Source organism: Dasypus novemcinctus, chromosome 26 (genome assembly GCF_030445035.2).
Source record: "Dasypus novemcinctus isolate mDasNov1 chromosome 26, mDasNov1.1.hap2, whole genome shotgun sequence".
NCBI classification, from domain to species: domain Eukaryota; kingdom Metazoa; phylum Chordata; class Mammalia; order Cingulata; family Dasypodidae; genus Dasypus; species Dasypus novemcinctus.
This window is the reverse complement of record NC_080698.1, coordinates 50,338,230-50,360,916: the sequence shown is the minus strand read 5'-3', so window position 1 is coordinate 50,360,916 and position 22,687 is coordinate 50,338,230. Positions and strand designations below refer to the sequence as shown.

At 38.7% G+C, this 22,687-nt stretch overlaps 1 protein-coding gene across 1 annotated transcript in view; it reads right to left on the bottom strand.

The window, feature by feature from the left end:
• Window positions 1–22,687, bottom strand: part of SYN2 (synapsin II) — a 218,052-nt gene that overhangs the window by 104,539 nt on the left and 90,826 nt on the right. The gene's annotated exons all lie outside the window — the stretch shown is intronic.

Genomic DNA, 22,687 nt, shown 5'->3' with positions numbered 1-22,687 from the left:
TTCATTTATTCAGAAAAGCATGTGCAATGCAATGCCTGTTATTTTCAATATTAGGCCACATGTAAAATGTTTTTTAAAAATGAGTTAGTCAATTACTTGACTTAAAGAGCATTTAGGCTGGTAATAGTAATAGCCACCATTCCTTGAGTACTTACTGTTTGCCAGGCACTATTTTAAACACTTTAGAGTATGTATTAATTAATCCCCACAAAAATTCTATGAGCTTTGTACTATGGATTATCCCCCTTTTACATGTGAGAATAGGTACAGAAAGGTTGAACAACAAGCTCAAGTCATATAACTACTAAGTTGTAGAGTGAGGACTAGAATCCATGTGTGATTTACTCCAAAGTTCATGCTTTTCCCATATGCCATGTTGTCTTTGGAAGCAGGGAAAAAGCAGGCTAATAAGGAGAAAGATGAAATAATGCCAGGGTGAGGTGATAAGTGCCTGGACTAAGTGCAGTCATGGTGCCACATTTCTTGAATTTTCTCAGATAGTACTGATTTCAAATAGTCTCCTTGTCCTCCTGAGCCATGAAAATGGCAAAATCCAGTGTTTTGGCATGTAAAATATATTTTCCAGGTTGCTTTTTCAACCTAAAAGGTAATAATTTTTATTTTGTCAAACTGTGTATAACCTTTTTAGATTATGGTAACATGATCACCACAAGGAGATAAGAATGGAGAAAAATATTAAAATTTCAAGGGAATAATACTAACAATAGATACTTTTTAATCAGTCATTACTAGGTGCCACCGTGCCAAGTGTTTTACCTGCATAAACTAATCCTTACAACAATTCTATTATTTCAATATTATTACTCACTAACACTAAGCAAGATTAAGTAGTTTGTCTATAATATGTGGCTTGTTAGTGGTAGAGGTCTGTTCTGAACCCAGGTTTGTGTCATTAGAAAGCCTATGAGCCCTCCATTTAGCTACTTCTGGAAACAAACTGGGGTCACCCTTACAGCTCAGGGAGGCTAAGAGTACACCACATCAAATGCCTGTGTAATGGCAGATGGTTTGGAGGATCAGGAGTGATCAGAGTTGACTTTGATCTGGGAAATTATGTGGCTTTAGACAGATGGCTAGACAGAGGAAGAAGGGATATAGAAGGAAGGCTGAACAGCTGATGACCAATTTTATAGAATCTAATAGAGGTAAAGGTGTTGGGAGTTAAGTTTCCTCTCCAATTTTTTCGTGTTTAAGTTTCCAGCTTTCTGCAGTTTTACTAATGGGATAATCTTACTACAGTGTCTCCTCTGTAATCTAGTCTCCAGAGCTAGTAAGATTGGTAAATTAGATTAAGCTTGAAGCAAGTGACTCAGTTGAGATGGATTCACTTAGAGGAAAATTTGTGTAGAATAACCCTAAATTCTGGCCTCAGATTTCAATCAAACTTTGTACAGAATTTTTCAGAGTATTTGGTGTCCCAACTGTGGTGGAAGAAACATGCTAACATTAAGAATTTGAAGGCCAATAGTTTAGAAAAAAAGATAACTTCATTGCTAAGTATTATGAAGAAAGTAAATAGCATCATCTATTAATGTATTTTCACTGATGAGAGGATTTATTACAACTGGATTTTAGCACTCAGAGCTTTTTTAACAGCAAACAACAAAGTTTAGTCAAAAGCTAATCTGTGCTGTTAGTCTGGCATAGTGCTTGACATATAAAAGCCCACTAAATAAACAAGTGAAAACTTTTATTTAAGCCTCACAATTGTCTTTTCTAATACAATGTTATATTATGTTTATAATATCAAATCACAAAAAATACTTGAAAGGAAAATAAAACATGTAGTATTAACTTGTTGGTTTCAGAAGAAATGAGCTATTGTTCTAGATATGTTACTTGCATATCTACAGTAAAAAGGCAACTAAAACATCATTTGCTTTTTTTTGCAATCCTTATTTTAGCACATATTTTTATTATTGTTCATGTTAAATATTTGAGTTTTTAGCTCCTGCATTTAATTTACTTTTTAAAAAAATCAACACAACTCTCAAATGTTTTGAAAGAATACTTGAGAAGGCAATTCAGATAGTGTTCAGTCCTTTGTAATAAACCCACAGAACATGCTCTATACATATCTGGGGTTAGGAAAGGTTCTGTAATTAAACTGATGCTTTCTTCCTGTGCTTGAAAATTAGAGAAGCAGAATATCAGAAGAAATATTTACATGAGTAGCTATCTAACTCATCCTTCTGTGACCCCATATGCCCCTTTCCCCACCAGAGATTGAGAACTTTTCCTATGTTCAGACTGATTGCCTGAATATATTAATGGGTTGATTTGTAATCTTTTGGCTTTTCCTGTCTATATGCCACCCTCCCTTCAAGGCCCAATTCAAGTCTTATTTCCTTTAGTGAACTTTCCTACAATGCACACTGTTCTTTTTGTGTGTGTGCTTATTGGATTTATTAACTTTAGCATTTTAGTCATTAAGCATTTGTTCTATGATGAACAACTGAAGGACCAATGGGCAGAAACTAAGGGAGAGAGAGTCAGGCTTAGTATGTGTGCTGGATGTCCCCAAGACCACCCTTAAGTTCCATGATTTACTAGGAAGACTCACGGGACTCAGCATACAATTATATTCACAGCTAAGATTTATTGCAATGAAAGGGTACAAAGCAAAATCAGCAAAGGAAAAAGGTACATGGGGCAAAGTCCAGAGGAAGCTAGATGCAAGCTTCCAAGAGTCCTCTCTTGGACATAGATACCCTCTGCCTAGAACATACCAAAATCCCAGACTCCTACAAGGAAAGCAGGGGCCCAACATAAAACACATTGTTTGAACAAACAGTTTAGGCACAGTAGGCCACTCTTTTCAGTTGGGAATTGTGGGAACCCTCCTGAAATCCAAGTTCCTAGAGATTAGCAAGGGACAATCTTATAAGCAGGCCTTAATAAGCATAACAACCTCAGGCCTGCTCTCTTAAATCTTTTCTTCCCTGTAAGGTATAAGGAAGAACTTTTTAAAGTGCTGATAGAAGTTGAAGCAGACTATTTTAGGAAATAATACGTACCTTGTTATTAAGAGGTATTTACAAATAAATTGTAAAAAGAATCCTGCCTGAGAAGTTTTAAAGGTTATATATACCCACTGATACTATTTAACCCTGGGACTTTAGAACTCTGAGGTATATATTATTTTGTAGTTTCTTTTTTCCATAAGTTAGTCCTTTTATATAAGAGAATGGAATTGGGTTAGAAGTCAGAAAACCTGGGTTTTGACATAGTACTGTCTCTCTAACCTATATCCTTCATTTTTCTTATTTATTTTATAAATAACAAATTTTTCATCTCAAATATTCTTTCTAGTTCACATATTTCTGTCTCTTGAGAGAGGATGTTGGATTACTGCAATTGCTGAAAAGTTCTTAATGATACTGAGCTGAAGTCTACTTTTATATTAACCATTCCTATTGTTCTTAGTTATGTCTTTTGGAGTCACTGAGATAAAATCTACTCCATTTTTCACAGAGGATGGCTTTGACCAGACTAAGAATTCCCACTACTCTTGGCATTTCTGCCAATAAATCTTGCAAACTAATATTTGAGAGTAGCTTTTTACCTAAGGTTCATGAATCTGGGGCAGTAAGGAACAGAAAAACTCAAGGAAGGAGTTAAGGAAAATAGAGATGTTTATCCCTTCTTCCCAAAACCGAAATTTCCTCTTAGAGTTGGAAAGCCTTCAGGTTTAGAAAAACACTCAGAAAATACCAGAAGTGCTTGAATATTCCTGAAAACTACCATGTCTCTGTAATTTCTTTCTCTGTAGACAGTCGTGATTCTGCCTGAGCAGAACAGGTCTATGTGTGGGCTGCTGCCTCCCACTGAATATGGCCCTTCATCATTTTTCCACCCAGTGGTCTCTGTTAAGGATGGTGCAGAGCCCAACCATCTGCTCATTTTAATCTGTCTGGAAACAGGAACTTACTGGGGTTGAGGAAGACCCAATTCCTCCATCTGCGTAGCAGAATTACCACAACAACTCCATTTTACCGCATATGCTGCCAACATTTTACTGAGAGGAAAATGAAAAAATCTGGGAAACAGTGACATCCTTAGAGCTGTGTAATGTGTTTCACAGGTTGGGGTGGGAAGAGGAGAATGATGGAATGGTTCCCTGCCCAGACAGGTCTTTCTCCAGTCACATAATTAAAATATCCCATTTATGACATCTGTTAGGTAGTCATCCAGGTTTTAAAGTCTTCAATGATCAAGAGTTTATTTCTGGGGAAGTGGACATGGCTCAACTGATAGAGCATCCGCCTGCCATACGGAGAGTCCAGAGTTTGATACCCAGGGCCTCCTGACCCATGTGGTAAGCTGGTCCATGTGCAGTGCTGCCACACACAAGGAGTGCCGTGCCATGCAGGGGCACCCCTGCATAGAGGTGCCCCACATGCAAGGAGTGCACCCCGCAAGGAGAGCCGCCCCACAGGAAAAAAGTGCAGCCTGCCCAGGAGTGATGGATGCCACACACATGGGGAGCTGACACACCAAGATGATGCAACAAAAAAAGCAACAGTTTCCCGGTGCTGCCTGACAATGCAAACGGACACAGAACACACAGCGAATGGACAGAGAGCAGACAATGGGGGGAGGGGGGATGGGGAGAGAAATAAATAAATCTTTAAAAAAAAAAAAAAAGGTTAATTTCTGCCCCTTGAGCTAATCCATTGGATCACTTTGAATATTCTTTATAATGTTGAACTGAAACTTGCTTCTCTGTGATACCTAATCATTTTCTGCTTTTCCTAATTATATCTTTTTGAAATCATTCAGACTCTCTGAGCAGCCCTTCAAAATATTAGGAAAGTTTATATTTTTTGGCTAATTGCTACCTTCTTACACCCTGCAGATGCTTGTGGGAAGGGTAATCCATTAAATCCATATACAAACTAGTTAATTATTTATTTCGTCTCGGACAGTGGATCAGGTGATAATCCAGAAGAAATAGTCAATTTTGGAGCAAGCCTGGGTGAAAAGCATTATAGCAGCCTCTAAGGAGCCTTAAGGGCATTAGGTGTCTAGGAGGAGTCATAGGATTGTGGCTTGGGAGTGCAGAAAGGGAAGATAGGAATGTCCTATGGGTTATTTATTATGGAATGTCCTATGGGTTATTTATTATCTTAGAGCAAGCGGGTGCAGGGGAAAAATCCTGGGCTGGATGCAATAGTCCTGGTTTCAGTTTTGCCTTTGCTCCTGATGGGCTCTGCAATTCTGGATAGTCACTTTTGGTTCCTAGTTTTCTTCCTATAAAATTAGGGAGTTAGAGAACTGAATAGGCACAAGATATCCCTGAAAGCACTAACGGTTACAATTCAACACCATTAAACAGAATAAAAATCATTTTAAGAAAATTTCTGCTCAGATGTCTGATTTGACTTCCAGAGGACACAGATCTTCAAGACTAGTATATTTAATTCTGAGCTTTTTTTAAATCATTTGACTGGCTCTTTAGTCCATATGAGTTATAAAATCAACAGCTCCATAAAAGATCTATACCCAGAAAAGTTGATGAACAGGGAGCTGGTAAAGGAAGTCTCTGGAGTAGTGGTCTTCAGAAAACTTTAACTATTTTCCTGCAAATGTGTTGTTATTTATATAAAGACTCTGAGATGGGTATCCAGGCAGGAGGTGCCAGGTTTGGGGTGGTCTTTATAATCAAGAAAATGAAACAGGACACACCCAGGGTACCACAGAAGGATCAAATACAAATACCTAAGTTACGGCAGCACCCAAAAGAGAGATGACACAATTTAGTGGAAGAATATTGGATTGAGAGTCTGAAGACTCAAGTTTAAGTCCTGGCTCTCCCACTTTCTCGTTAATATGACCTTGGGCTAGTGAATTTATTTCTCTGTGTCTCATGGTTTCAGCTGTAAAATGAGATAGAACAACTTTCACGTTTTAGTAACTGAGACATGGCAATCCAGGAGTGAGAGAATGGAGTTAGAAGGCCCTGGACAGGAAGTCATCTGGGACAGCAGAATTTTCCTGTTCAAGAGCCTGATAATGAAGTTTTAATTCCTAATGAACTTCAACCTAAATTAGTTCTGCAGGAAGAGTCTCTATGCTTACTCTGTAGAGATATATGTACTTTTTGACACATTACTCCAATTTAAGAAGCATGGAGCTAGGAGAAGATGACAACCTTGTTACTCTTCTCAGAAATATTTTGATGATTCAGAGACTGAGTGGTAGCTTTTAATGTCATTGTTTCCCAAACTGTTTGCTATGGCTTTTATAGGCAAAATTTGATTATCTCAACTATGGGAAGATGGAGAGAAGGTCTAATTGTTGCAGTCTTTTTGAGAGGCAACATGATGTAGTAGGAAAAGGACTGAGTTTTGGAGTAAGGGGGGGAAAAAGCAAAAAAACAAAATAAAAACAACTTGAGTTATGAGGCCTTGGCAAGAAAACAAACTTTTCTGAACTTCAATGACTTTATTAGGAAATTCTCTCTCTTCTTAGGGTTGTTATGAAAATTAAGATATCATATGTGTAAATAGCTTGCAGAGCACTTGGCACATAATAAATACTTGATAAATGTTCTTTTCCTTACTTCTTCATTCTTGTTGAGGAAGCACTTCACTCCTTTCAGAGAGCTTGCATACTCAAGATCAATTTGGATGATTACAGCTCAAGAGGTATCATCGTTCTCTTAAAAGTGAGGCCCACACAAGGAAGGCAACTTATCTGAGATCACATCCAGAATTAGTTGAAGAGCTAGAACTTGAGCCCAGGTCTCTCACTAGTCTCAGTGCTCTTATTCCGTATTTAATTTGGGGGAATAATTTTTAAAGTTTAAATTGACTTATAGGTATTATTTATGCTAAGAATTTGCTTCCATCAATATAAGGAGGCCTCAAAACTTAGTGGGAACTTAACAATGGTCTAGACTAGGTATCTTACTTCTTACTCAACATCTCTGCAGGCTTTCTAAATAGAAATAGAGGGTTTATAGTAGTTAGAGTTTTATGTACACTGTTACCTTTAAATCCTTTCTTGGTGGTTTTTAAGAGACAGGTATACCTTGACAAAATTAGCATCAAATCTTTTAATAAAAATTCTGGATTTGCATTTCAGAATCACTTTGGCTAAATCACAAAATAATTGTACAGAGCAGTTATTAATTATCAATGGAGGGAGATGCCATCATAACAAGTAATTAAGGCAGATTACTACAGATCAGCCACTATTCTTTTACCAATGAAAATTCATTTTTAAAAAGGTTTTTTTCAAATAAGCTATCTTTAAGTCTTCCTGTATGTCTAAAATCATACATCAGAGGTTCCCTAGAATTTGAACTTAGCGTCATTTATGAAAAAATAAGAAATTTTAAAACTCCTTCACTGTTCAGAAGGACAGAAATGTTAGATATTTCTGTACTCATGTTTAAGCAGAATTTCTGAAGGCAGTTAGGGTTGACATCCAAATACAGAAAATACTGAGGTCTTCTTTCTTCAAGAGGTGCTGAAGACACAATTCCTGCTTTCCAAGAACTCATTCTAGTAGCAAATAAAGATATACAAGCAATTAACCACAATAAGTGAGAGAAAGACTTGTTATAAAGAGATAAGGGGAGCACCAAAGGAAAGGTAAATTATTCTACCTGGACAGAATCACATCCTAGTGGCTTTGAAGGATGAGTAAAATTTTCCAGATAGACAAGGGACTAGTGTGGGTGGAGCAGGAGATTGATCTTTCTAGGCAGAGGGAATAACATAAAAGTGCAGAAGCAAGTAAGTGCATATTTTAAATGGAAGATCTTATAATATGACTTGAGTACTTGCTGCATTGAGTGGAGTTGTTAAAAAGGCTGAGCCTAAGTTGTAAGGATCCTTGAAAGCCAAGCAGAGAGGAGCTTGACTTGAAAAAAAAATTTTTTTTTAAATCCAAAGAGTGATGCAATCACATAGTTTTTTAAAGCTCAGGTAGTATGGCTGGCTAGGACTTAATTTCTTGAGCCTTTGAACCCCTGGATTTTAAGGATGTACTTCAGTTCAGAGTTCTCTGCTTCTTGGAATCAGAGTCTCAGTATTAGGGGGACTTTACAGGTTATCTAGCCTAGCAGTTATCAAGTCTTCCTGTGCATCAGAATGCCATGGAGAACTTAAAAAATATTCCTAGTTTTTACCTCACATCTCTTTAATAAGACTCTCCAACGTTGGCATGCTAGATTTTTTTCTTAAGTAAGCTTTCCAGATAATCCTCACATGACCAGTCAGGACTGTGGATCAGTGTTTGAGAATGAATAGTCTAAGTCTAGACTAATTCTTATCGTCTTTGTGATCGACCTCCCACCAATGTTTCAGTCCCAACTTCAAGAGTAGAAAATTAGTTTCCAGCTCTCATTTCTTAATCTATTCATGTCCAGGCCCTAACTTAACTTTATTTACTTTATCTTCATTCACTTCTTTAACATTTTCTCAACCCAGCACTTTCCTTCACACAGCTGGTTCCAAACAAAAAGCAAAACAGAAGTCAATTAACAACAAAAACAGCCAGCTATTTATTGTCCATCTACTGTACCCTGGTGCTATGCTTATCTATCTTTACTTTATAATTCTTGCAATAACCTTGTGTTGAAGGTAGTATTATTCCCATTTCTACAAAGGTTAAATAACTTGCTCAAAGTCACATAACTAGCAGGTAACAGCACTGAATCTTGAAACCTAGGTTATTTTAGCCAGGCCCTGAGCCTCAACAGCCTTCAGCTCCTACACTCTGATTTATTGGACCTACCCCGCTCTGCTAACATGGAGTTGAAGAAGGTCAACTACCACACCAGGGAGCCAAGAGTGCCTACAACTGAAAGCAGCAGGATTGCATCCAGCATCCATGTGGAATCTAAGCCCCCTCTTGATATAGATGTGGAGTGGACACAACCATTCCAAGGTCCACAGGATGGAGGAATAGAATATGGATTAGAGTGGACTTACTGATATTCTATTCATGAACTATTGTGATTAGTAATCAAAGAAAATATGGCATTGGTGTGGAGAAAGTGGCCATGGTGGCTGCCGGGGGTAGGGAACGGGGGGAAGAGATGAGATGTGGGGGCGTTTTCGGGACTTGGAGTTGTCCTGGGCGGTGCTGCAGGGACAGTTACCAGACATTGTATGTCCTCCCATGGCCCACTGGGTGGAATGTGGGAGAGTGAGGGCTATGATGTGGACTACTGACCATGAGGTGCAGTGGTGCTCAGAGATGTATTCACCAAATGCAATGAATGTCTCATGATGATGGAGGAGGTTGTTGTTATGGGCGGAGGAGTGGGATGAGGGGGGTGGGGGGTATATGGGGACCTCATATTTTTTTAATGTAATATTAAAAAAAACAAAGACAAAAAAAATCTTTTAAAAAAACCTAGGTTATTTTAACTCTTATTTTCTTAATATATGCTACTGCTTCATGTCTCATATTTGTTGTGCTTTCTCTGAGTAAAACTCTTCTTCATCAATAATGAGATCTACAAATTTAGGTCCTCAGCTCCAGGCAGGCTTGAAGGGTTTCCTCTATCCTCTCTCCTAGCCAAATCCCAAGTTCCTCCATGAAGTCTTCTCACTATACTCCTATCTACTGAGATCTTTCCAAACTCCTCTGAATTCAGAGCACTTATTAAACATATCATTTACTTGAAATTCTTTGACCCTTCTTATAATTATTTTATTTGTCAAAAGTTAGTTACTTCTTAAATCCTCAGCTACAGTGTAGGCTTCTTGGGTTCAGGGACTGCATTTAACATATTATTGTACTCTACACCCTCCAATGTTTCAGAATGTTTTGCCTAGTTGGTATACACTAAATATTACTGACTGACCACCTAAAACATTTGGGAGATTGACTCTATGTTAGGTTACAGACACTGGAGAAGGGACTTTTGGGTAAGAGATTGAAGTAACTTTACACTATTCTTTTTAGGTTTCTTGAGCAGCACCAAAAACTACTGTAAATTCTAAGAGTAGCTCAATAACAGTTTTCCTTTTCCCATTTGCATTACTACTCTCACTAGGGCCTCGGGGCCCTCATTAGTAAAATAAGGTCAAAGTAATCTCTAAGTTCCTGTCCATCTCTAATACTCTACAATGTCCTTTGTCCAGAAGCTCTGCTGAATGATGAAGCAAATTATGATCAGATTTCTTTATTACAGAAGCTAAATTCTTTCACTGAACAAGTTCTAGAGAATAAAAACTTCTTCATCCAAGCCCCAGACCTAGTGGGCATATTAGTATTGGTGGTCTCTATGAGTTTTTATCAAAAGAAACTTTAGATACCGGAACTGGGATGTTTGTCAGTGTTAGTACCTGCAAATGGAAAATCCAAACTAGGAAAAAACGACTGACGTCATTAGGCCCATTTTGATAAGTGTGGTATTATTTTCAAAGCACACCCCAGAATCAGAGTTATTTTTATCTTATCTAGGTCATAGTCTGGGCTTGTTCCCCTCCTGAGAAGGTGGGTAGACAGTTTAATGATGGCTCTGCTTACCAGGGACATTAGGTCTTAATAGTGGGCTCAGACGTTTCCTTTGTTCCATTGAGAACTTCAAATTGTAACCAGAAAACTTTGTAACAAAAATACTTTGATGTGGGAAAAAATAAGCACATTTTGCTGAAATCAGGTTGTTATCATCACTGACTCTGAGCACGTCATTCTCCTTTCCACATCAATGTCTTGTCTGCTGAGCATCCTGGTCTTTGCTGATATCCTTTTTTTTTTTTTTAATTAACAATGGGGCATCTTTATCATTACTGATATGGAACAATCTCCAAAATAGAATGTTAAGGTATTGAAATCTTTGTAGACTCTCTTCTTTTGGGTGTATGCCAGAATAAGAACATATGTACACACATATAACCTTTGCAGAGTTGACACAGGCTGCCTCTTGGAGCACTGGAGGATGTGCTTTTCTTTTTATGTCCTTTTATATCTTTCACACTTTGCACTATGCATTATTTCCCATTTAAAAAAATGTTGAAAAGAATGTAAATAACCTGTCCAGAGGGAGAAAGGATTAATTTCCTCTGGATCTTATACAGGGAGTAATGCTTTGTGCTCTGCAAATAATTATCAAATTAAGTCAGTAAGAAAGAAAAAACTGAATTAACCAAAGTTGTTTGATTAATTTTCTTGACTCTCAGTAACTGATCTGTTTCTTTGTCTACCCCCATGGATTTTTTTTTTTTAATTTCTCTTCTGCCCCCTGTTGTCTGCTCTCTGTGTTCATCTGCTGTGTGTTCTTCTGTGTTCGCCTGTATTCTTGTCAGCAGCACCAGGAATCTGTGTTTCTTTTTGTTGCGTCATCTTGTATCAGCTCTCCGTGTGTGCGGCGCCATTCTTGGGCAGGCTGCACTTTCTTTTGCGCTGGGCGGCTCTCCTTAAGACGCACATTGCTTGCACTGGGGCTCCCTTACGCAGGGCACACCCCTGCATGGCACGGCACTCCTTGCACGCATCAGCGCTGTTTGCTGATATCCTAACTTTATATTCTAATCATCTAATAGTCCTTTTTTTTTTTTTAACTACAAAGCTAAATCAACAAAGTCTAGTACATTCAATGGGACTGAATGTAGCATTCATAAATAAACACTTACATTTATGATCAACTGATTTTCAACAAGGATGCCAAGACAATTCAGGGGGGAAAGAAGTCTTTTCAACAAATAGTTCTGGGTCAACTAGATATCCACATGCAAAATAATGAAGTTTGACTCTTATCTGATACCATACACAAAAATTAACTGCAAAGGGATCAAATACCTAAATGTAAGAAGTATACTTACAATACTTTTAGAAAAAAATAGGAGTAAATCTTTGTGACCTTGGGTTTAGCAACAGATTTTTAGATAAGGCACCAAAAGTACAAGCAACGAAAGGAAAAACAGATAAATTGGACTTCATCAATTAAAAATGTCTGTTTTTTAAAAGGAGACGCTCAAGAAAGTGAAAAGGCAAACCGAAGAATAGGGGAAAATATTTTCAAACCATATGTATTAGTCAGCCACAGGAGTGCTGACCAAAGGGTGGGGACTCAACGCTCTACTGACACAAGAGGTATACATAATTACTTAGTCAAGTAAAGCTATGAATCTGATATAATCTAGTATGCCCAGAGGAAAAGATCAGTTTACAAACATAATCCAGTATTTCTTTTTGGAATTCATAAATAACATCAAACTGCTCCACCTGTGACTGATAAGGCTCTAATATCTAGAACATATAAAAACCTCTTAAAATTCAACAACAAAAAGACAAACAAGCCAATTAAAAATTGGGCAAAGGGCTTGAATAGATATTTCTCCAAAGAGAATATATAAATAGCCAACAAGCACATGAAAAGACGTTCAGTACTGTAGGTCATCAGGGAGATGAAATCAAAACCACAAACAGATACCATTCTCCTATACCCACTAGGATGGCAATAATAATAAGAAAATAAAAGGAAGGTAAGTGTTGGTGAAGATGTGGAGAAACTAAAACCCTCACACACTGCTTATAGGAATGCAAAATGGTACATCTGCTGTGGAAAACAGTTTGGCAGTTCCTCAAAAAGTTAAATATAGAGCTACCATATAAAAATAATGGACTATTAATCACCCATGAAAAGTAATGAAGTTCTACTTTCATTACTTAGATGGTACAATGTGAATGGATGAACTCCAAAAACATTGTGCAAAATGAAAGAAGTCAGACACTAAAAGTCACATACTGTATGATTCCATTTGTATGAAATATCAAAAATAGGTAAATCTATAGTGACTGTTATGAATTGAATCATGTCCCCCACTGATTTAGTTAGCCAAAGGGATGCTGATGCAAAGTACCACAAATCTGTCGGCTTCTATAAAAGATATTTGTGATAGAAGCATACAGTCACAAGGCCCTAAAGAGTCCAACTCAAGATACCATAAAAGGTACTTCTGGTCCTCAGGATGGAGGAATAAAATATAGATTAGAGAGGACTTACTGGTATTCTACTACAGAATTATTGTGACCCTAGCAATGGAAGAAATTATATCTTCCATTGGAGACAGTGGCCACATGAGTTGCTGAAGGCAGGGAGAGGGAAAAAGAGGTGTGATATTGGGCACTTTCAGGACTTGGAGCTGTCCTCAATGATATTGCAGGGACAGATGAAGGACATTATCTATCCTGCCATAACCCACTGACTTCAGAGAAAGCATGGCCCTGTCTACACCTTGATTTTAGACTTCTAGCCTCTAAAACTGAGACATTAAATTCCTGTTGTTCAAGCCAATTAGTCTGTGGCACTTTGTTATAGTAGCCCTGGATTAAAACTAAGACAGCAAAAGAAAGTAGATTGCTGGTTGTCACATGCTGAGAACAGGGAATAGGGAGTAACTTCCTTATGTGTTTACTTCTGGGGTGATGAAAAAATTTTGAAGCTAGATAGAGGTGGTGGTTCACAATATTATGAATGTGCTGAATGTCACTGAATTGTCCACTTTAAAATGGTTAATTTTATGTTGCATGAATTTCCCCTCAACAAAAAAAAGTTTAAGAAAGTGAGCAAATAAAAGGAAGAGACTAGGGGAGTGGCTGTAGCTCAAGCAATTGAGCTCCTCCTGTTTACTGTATCGAGGACCTGGGTTCAACCTCTAGGACCTCCTGGTAAAAAAAAGAAAAAAAGTCATCCCGGACCTGCATGGAGAGGTGCAGGCCCCCACACAGTGAAGTGACACACCAAAAAAAAGATGATGACACAACCAGGTTTAAAAAAAGGAACAGACTGAAAATTAGCAGGAAGAATTTTAAAAAAAACGAAAAACAAATAGAACTTTTAGAAATAAAAGGTATTATCGGGAAACGGACTTTGGCCCAGTGGTTAGGGCGTCCGTCTACCATATGGGAGGTCCGCAGTTCAAACCCCGGGCCTCCTTGACCCGTGTGGAGCTGGCCATGCGCAGTGCTGATGCGCGCAAGGAGTGCCGTGCCACACAAGGGTGTCCCCCGCGTCCCCAGCGTGAAAAGAAAGAGCAGCCTGCCCAGGAATGGTGCAGCCCACACTTCCTTGCCGCTGACGACAACAGAAGCGGACAAAAGAAACAAAGAAACAAGACGCAGCAAATAGACACCAAGAACAGACAACCAGGGGAGGGGGGGAAATTAAATAAATAAATAAATCTTAAAAAAAAAAAAAAAGGTATTATCAGGAAGCTGATGTGGCTCAAGTGATTGAGCTCCCATCTACCATATTGGAGCATCCCAGATTTGGTTGCCAGTGCCTCCTGGAGAAGATGAGCAAGACAGCAAGCTAGCATGATGGGCAGGCACAGCGAACTGACAAAACAAGAAGATGCAACAAGGAGACACAAAGAGGAAAGACAATGAGAGACACACCAAAGCAGGGAGCTAAGATGGCTCAAGAGATTGAGTGCCTCTCTCCCACATGGGAGGTCCCAGGTTCATTTCCTGGTGCCTCCTAAAGAGAAACTAGCAGACACAGAGAACACACAGCAAATGGACACAGAGAGTAGACAGTGAGTGCAAACAACTGAGGGGAATACTAAATAAATCTTTTTTTAATAAAAGGTATCAACATTGAAAAAGAAATTTAACAGAAAACAATGAACAGCAGATTAGACTCAGTTGAATAGAGAGCTAATGAGTTCAAATACTGATTTGAATAAATTACCAGAATATAGCACACAGAGATACAAGCAGATGGAAAATATGAAAGTGAAGTTATATGGAGAATAGAATGCCTAAAATACATGTATGGCTCTAGAGTTCAGTGCCTTGCCAGCGGGCCCTACTTTGGAATTTGTGCTCCTGAGGGTGATGGAGTTGGACTCAGATGTGACCTCTCTATACACGCCTCTTCTGTCACTTTTACTGAACCTGTGGTTGGGGCTGGGGTTTGTGTATGCTCAGGAGATTTGAATCTCTGGACTGTCCATGTGCCAGCTGGACCTTGAGCCTCATCAGAGTTGTAACACCTACTCTCCAGTTCATTGGACTTACCCAGGTCAGCTAACAGGGAGGTGAGGATGGTCAACCACCACAACAGGGAACTAAGAGAGTCTACAGCTGCAAGCAGGAGAATTCTATCCATCAGCCACATGGGATCTAAGCCCCCTCTTGATTTAGAGGTTGAGTCAAAATCGCCATCCCAGGGTCCGCAGAATGAGGAATAAAACATGAATTAGAGCGGACTTACTGGTATTCTACTATAGAACTATTGTGACTCTAGCAATGGAAGAAACTGTATCATTGATGTGGAGACAGTGGCCATGGGAGCTGCTAAGGGCAGGGAGAGGGAAGAAGAGGTGTGATGTGGGGGCATTTTTGGGACTTGGAGTTGTCCTGAATGATATTGCAGGACATTATATATCCTGCTGTAACCCACTGAATGGACTAGGGGAGAGTGTAAACTACAATGTAAACTATAATCCATGCTGTGTAGAAGTGCTCCAAAATGTATTCACCAAATGCAGTGAATGTGCCACACTGATGGAAGAGGTTGTTGAAGTGGGAGGAGTGGGGGTTGGGGTGGGGAATGGAGTATATGAGAACTTCTTATATTTTTTAATGTAATATTTTGTGTGATCTATGTATCTTTAAAAAAAAAAAAGACAATAAAAAATTTGCTAAAATAAAATAAAATACATGTAAACTGTTGTTCCAGAAAATGGGAAAATAATAGAAAGGCAATATCCAAAAATATAATGGCTGAAAATTTAACTTGAGAAAAAACAGAATCTCCAAAGGAAGCACAGAAACACAAAACAGAATTTTTAAAAAACATGCAAAAAACCTTACACCTAAATACAATATAGTTAAACTAGAGCACCAAAGCAAAAAGAGTACATCTTAAAAACAGTCATAAAGAAAAGTAGGCCACCTACAAAAGAACTACAATTAGACTTGTGATAGTAATACCATTGCAAATATTTCATTTCTCTTTCTTTAGGACATGCAGTAGAATTTTATTTCTCTATTCCTTGAAGTTGGTGTTGCTATGTGACTTGCTTTGATTGATGAAATAGGAACAAAAGTGATATGTCATTTCCTGGAGGACCTGTTACGAGATTTATCATTTCTCCTTTTCCTGTCTAAGCTATTATGGAAGATTTCAAAAGCATGGGTCCCGGAGTAATGGGACAGAACCCTCAGTGACATGTGTAGAAAATATAGTGTGAGAAAGAATAAATTTTTGTTGTATCAAACCCGAGAGATTTGGGGGATTGTGTATTACTGAAGCATAATCTAGTGTATACTGATTGATAAACACATACAATAGACTTCTCAATAGCGATACTAGGAACCAGATGTGAGATGATATTTTCAGAGTTAAGAGAGAAAAGAAAATAACTGACAATTTAGTATTGCATAATCATAATAACAGTTATTTAGAGTTTATGATGTTCCAGATACCCTTCTAAGAGCTTTACGTATATTAATTCATATATATCAGGCAGTCTAGACTGTTACAGTCTACCATTTAACACTATCTTTCAAAAATGAGGGTAAGGGAAAGTGGATTTGGCTCAACTGATAGAGCATCTGCCTATCATATGGGAGGTCCAGGGTTCAAACCCAGGGCCTCCAGACCTGTGTGGTGAGCTGGCCCACACGCAGCGTTGATACGCACAAGGAGTCCCGTGCCATGCAGGGGTGTTCCCTTGTAGGGGAGCCCCACACGCAAGGAATGCACCCCGTAAGGAGAGTCACCCTGCACGAAAAAAGCCCAGCCTGCCCAGGTGTGGCACCGCACACACAGAGAGCTGATGCAGCAAGATAACGCAACAAAAAGAGACACAGATTCTCAGTGCCACTGACAAGAATGCAAGCAGAGAGAGAGAGCAGACAATGGGGGTGGGGGAAGGGGAGAGAAATAAATAAAAAATCAATCTTATAAAAAAAAAGAATGAGGGTGAGGGAAGCAGACGTGGCACAACTGATAGAGCGGCCGTCTACCATTTGGAGGGTCCATGGTTCTATCCCCAGGGCCTCCTGACAAGTGTGGTAAGCTGACTCACGCGCAGTGCTGCCGTAAGCAAGGAGTGCTGTGCCACACAGGGGGGCCTTCATGTAGGGGTGCCCCATGTGCAAGGTGTGTGCCCTGCAAGGAGAACCGCCCTGCATGAATAAAGTGCAGCCTGCCCAGGAGTGGCACTGCACACACAGAGAGCTGACACAGCAAGATGACACAACAAAAAAGAGACGCAGATTCCCAGTGCCGCCTGATAATGCATGTGGACGCAGAAGAACACACAGCGAATGGACAGAGAGCAAATGGGGGGAAAGGGGAGAGAAATAAATAAAATAAATCTTTAAAAAAAAAGGTGAAACACGCTTAGATTGTTGGACATCTACCTGGGCAACTGTGGTCATTCTGGACCTACACAGCATAAATTGCTGCCCACACCTACAGTTCCATCTCTGCCACCGGCAGAGACGTGAAGCTTCATCAGTCTCTCCAGACAACTACAGATGGTCTTGACCTATACGACTTGAATTTTTACATTTGGCTGCTGCTCCATCCCTACCCCCAGCAGAGGAGAAAGGTGGGAGAAGCTTCATTGGTTCCTGTGGCAACACAGATAGCTTCAGCCTCCACAGCTTACCGTACCAGGAATTCTGATGCTTAAAATATGTAGAAGTTTTAATTAACCTGACTGTAATAGTGTAGAAATGGATAGAGTTGATGGTAACACATGAGAGTGAACAGTAACTGATTTATAAATAGGGTTGTGGCTGAAAAGGGTACTCTAGGGATATAAATGTCAATTGAAAGAAACCTAAAGAATAATTTGGGACTGAATAACACAGTGAACCCAGAAGTGGAAGAGAATTGTGGTTAACAGTACAACTGAAAGAATGTCCTGTGAACTAGAAAGGATGTACGTCACAAATGGAGAGTGGTACAAATGTGGAGAAGCATGGGAAAAATAAAATTAATGTAACATATGGACTATAGTTAACAGCAATACTGTAATATTCTTGCATCAATGCCAAAGACGTACTGTGTTAATAATAAGGGGGTATGGAAAAATATACCAAATGTACGCTATGGACCATAGTTAATGGTAATAGTCTGATGACATTATCTCATAATCTGTAACAAATGTTCTATAACTGTGTGGTGTGTTGGTGAAAATGTGTTGTATGGGAATTCTACACATGTGCATGACTGTTTTATAAGTTCACAATTTTTGTAATAAAAATATTTTTAAAAAAAGAATAAGGGTGAAAAAGTAAGTTTACCATCCAGTGAAACTCTGCTTAAGGAACTTCAGAAAAAAGGAAAATAATCCTAGAAGGAAAGCCTGGGATGCAAGAAAAAAAGGTAAATCTTTAGGTAATCCAAATGAATACTGTCTGCATAAAAGAATAATAATGTATAATTATGAAATTATAAAGACATAATTGGACCCCAGACAACAGCAGTATGTAAGTCTAACAGGAGATAACCGAAGTAAAGTACAAAGGTTTCCTTTCTCAGCAGCATTGCATTACCTGGGAGCTTATGAGAAATGCAGAATGTCAGGCCCATGTCAGACATACTGAACTGGAATTTGCATTTTAAACACATTCCCCAGGTGATTCGTATGTACATTAAAGATTGAAAAGCAATCTTCCAATTTCCTTGAATTGTTTGGGAAAGAGATTTTTCAATTAACTTCAAACTTGGTTAAAGTCAACATTATAATTTCAAGGATAACCATGAAAAAAAAAAAAAAAGGCATGTACATAACTTCCAAATCAGTAGAAGGGACTACTGGACTCAGAAAATTAACAAATAAAAAAGAAGGGGAAGGTAAGGAGAAGAAAAAGTGTACAGGGCAAATGAAAAGCACAGTTGAATTCAAGCATAACCACCGTGGTGATTTGAAGCTGTATGAATTCTAGAAAAGCATGTCTTAAATCTAATCCATTTCTGTGGGTGCAAACCCATTGTAATTAGGACCCCTTGATGAGATTACTTCAGTTAAGATGTGGCCCAAATTAATCAGGATTGGTCTAAATCCTATACTGGAGTCCTTTATAAGTGGAATAAAATTCAGGCAGAGAGAAAACCACAGAGCACAAAGCGAAAGCTGAAATCCCAACAGAGAAGCTGCAGACCAAGGATAGCTGGCAGCCAGTCCCAGAATGCCATAGTCTTTGGGGAGAAAGCATCGCCTTGATGATGTCTTGATTTGGACATTTTCCTGGCCTCAAAACAGTCAGCAAATAAATTCCCATTGTTTAACCTGACCCATTTTATAGTATTTGCTTGAGCAGCCCAGGAAACTAAAACAACTATAGTCTGAACAAATTTAAGTGACCAAAATTTGCCGGTGAGAAGACAGATTTTATCAAATAGGATTCAAAAAATAATCTAATTAACATGTTTTTCCAAGAAGCAAATCCAAAGTCGTAAAGGCATAAAATAAAATTCAAACAAAAGTGGCACATTAAACATAAGAATGCTGGGATACCCACATTAATATAAGATAAAATACACTGTAAAAACAAGAAAGCTCAATTCAAAAGATTTAATAATTCTAACATAGCCTCAAAATACATAAAGCAAAATTGTTAGAAATTTAGGGAGAAATTTACAAATGCAATATATTTAGTAGAATTCTATATATCTGTTTCTATTATTTGAAAGTCAGGAACCAAAAAAATCTATACAGATATAGAAAATTTGAACACAATTAACTTGCATAATCTAATGGACATGCATATACATATCCTGAACCCACCAATTAGTAAATATACATCCTTCTCACGTACATGTGAACATTTTTTTAAACAAAACAACAAAACTTACAATAAAACAAAATGACTCACAAAAAAATGATGGTGCTGGTTTAGATAAATGTTAACTTGCTTTCATTTTAAATCTTTGCTGCATTTTGAGCACAATTACCAGTACTAAACGAGCATAATACACATAATTGTTGTTTCTGAAGCCTTGATCGTTCCTGTGATACTCACCCACTTTCCATTTGCAGACCCTGCCATGAATTGAGAAAGAACTGCTTGTGTCTTTGACAACATAATTGAATTGTATGAGCAATTTGATTTCAGCTGTTCATGAACTATAAATTAGAAGTATGCCAACTCATGCAGTGGTTACAGTGTTAGACAAAGGCTTTGCACCTGTTTACTGGAGTGAAAGGAGTAGAGATTTTGGAGTTTGGGAGCTGAATTCTTATTTTAGCATCCTTCATCACTAAACTGAGACCTTTTTGTATATCCAAAAGCCTGGTGAAGTCGTATATGACCTTTCCAAATACACTCTATTCCCACAAAACCAGAAGTAATCTCCACTTCCTCTGAATCGCTACAGACCTTTATTTATGCATAATGTTTGATATGGAGCATTTAACAAAAATTTGAATAAATTAATGAATGATAGATTAGAAGAGGGAAAAGAGAAGATATGCCTCTTAGGGGGTTTTGGTCCTAGGTAGCCCAGAGTAGGAAAAAACTGGACTCTGATTTATCAGAGAAGAGCCTTGCTGTAAGGCAGGCAACTCTGGTGCTTTGTAAAAAATACACACACATATATATTTTTTGATAGAGTACAGTGCATATCAGAAACATCCAGTTAAAATAATCCATAATATTGTCAAAGACCTTTAGTTTCAGAATTTATGTGGCCTCACTAGATTTTATCTCTTAAGATTTCATGAGGGGAAGAGGACTTGGCTCAGTGGTTAGGGCGTCCGTCCAGCACATGGGAGGTCCGCGGTTCAAACCCCGGGCCTCCTTGACCCATGTGGAGCTGGCTCACGCACAATGCTGATGCGCGCAAGGAGTGCTGTGCCACGCAGGGGTGTCCCTGCGTAGGGGAGCCCCACGCGCAAGGAGTGTGCCCCATAAGGAGAGTCACCCAGAACGAAAGAAAGTTCAGCCTGCCCAAGAATGGCGCTGCACACATGGAGAGTTGACACAACAAGATGATGCAACAAAAAGAAACACAGATTCCAGTGCCGCTGACAACAACGGAAGTGGACAAAGAAGAACATGCAGCAAATAGACACAGAGAACAGACAACTGGGGTGGGGAGGGGGAAGGGGAGAGAAATAAAAATAAATAAATAAATCTTAAAAAAAAAAAAAAGATTTCATGAGAACATCTGGATTCTATTATACAGGAACACTTTTTCCAGCCTGGTACTGTGCCATCCCAGGCCCTCTGATCTCCTGGTTCACCCTGCCTTCTTAATAGACATTATATAGACTCATACAATTCCTATGATTCTTGCAGTTTGTAAAGATTTGTTGTATTAATTTTCTATTACCATATAACAAATTACCACAAAGTCAGATGCTAAAACAAAACCCGTTTATTAGCTCACAGTTCTGGAGGTTAGTACTTCTGATATACTGTGTTCTCTGCTTAGGATAACCAAGGTGATGGCCAGATGACCTTCTTATCTGGAGTCTCTGGGTAAAAATCTGCTTCTGAGTTCATTCTTGTTCTTGACAGCACTCAATTCCTTGTGGTTATTGGACTGAGATCCCATTTCCTTCCTAGCTGCCAACCATAGCCTACTCTAAGCTACTAGAGGCTGCCTGTACTCTTGATATGTAGCCCTACAAATCTTCAAGCCAACAATGGCACATTGAATACTTCTCCTTCTCTGTCTGACTTGTTCTTCTGGCACCAACTGGAGAAAACTCTGCTTTTAAAGAACTCAAGGGAAAGCGGACTTGGCCCAATGGATAGGGCGTCTGCCTACCACATGGGAGGTCCACAGTTCAAACCCCAGGCCTCCTTGACCCATGTGGAGCTGGCCCATGCGCAGTGCTGATGTGCACAAGGAGTGCAGTGCCACGCAGGGGTGTCCCTCACTTACGGGTGCCCACACACAAGGACTGTGACCTGCAAAGAGAGCCACCTGCGTGAGAAAAGCAACCTGCCTAGGAGTTGTGCCGCACACTCAGAGAGCCAACGCAGCAAGATGATGCAATGAAAAAAGCGACAGTTTCCTGGTGCTACATAACAAGAATGCAAGCGGACACAGAAGAACACACAGTGGATGGACACAGAGAGCAGACAAGGGGGGGGGGGGAGGGGGAAGGGGAGAGAAATAAATAAAGAAATTATGAATAGGGAACTATAACTTTATCCAGTTGTAAATGTCTAGTATCTAGCATAGTATATGATTAATAATACAGTCTTGGTAAATGTTTAGATGAATAAATAGATAATTCAAAGCTGTGTCCATTATTTTCATATTGCGTATGCACAATATTTTTCTAAAATCAAGTGTAATTCAGTTTGTAATTTCTTTGAAGTTTTAAAATAATAGAGTACAGATATTGTTTTCTAGTTTTAACTAATGTTTTAAATTTTTTTTCAAATTGGTTATTCATATAAATATCTTTTATATTTGTTCCTATTATGAAGAAAGGAACCCTAGAATAAAAGAAGAATGCTGGATTCAGATCTTGGCCCTACCGTTAACTAGCTAGGTGTGTGTATAATATGTTCCAATGACCTATGTTACCATTTCATCACCATGTTCCTTGCAATTTTGATTCCAGTACCCAACAGAAATCTTTCAACTAAAGGAGTAAATACTTGAAACTAGGCATCAGAGGTATTAACCATTTTTCTCCTAGTAGATGGATGTCAGCAACAGCCTCTAAGACAAAGTTATATTTGAAATTGAAAGTCTACTATCCTGGGA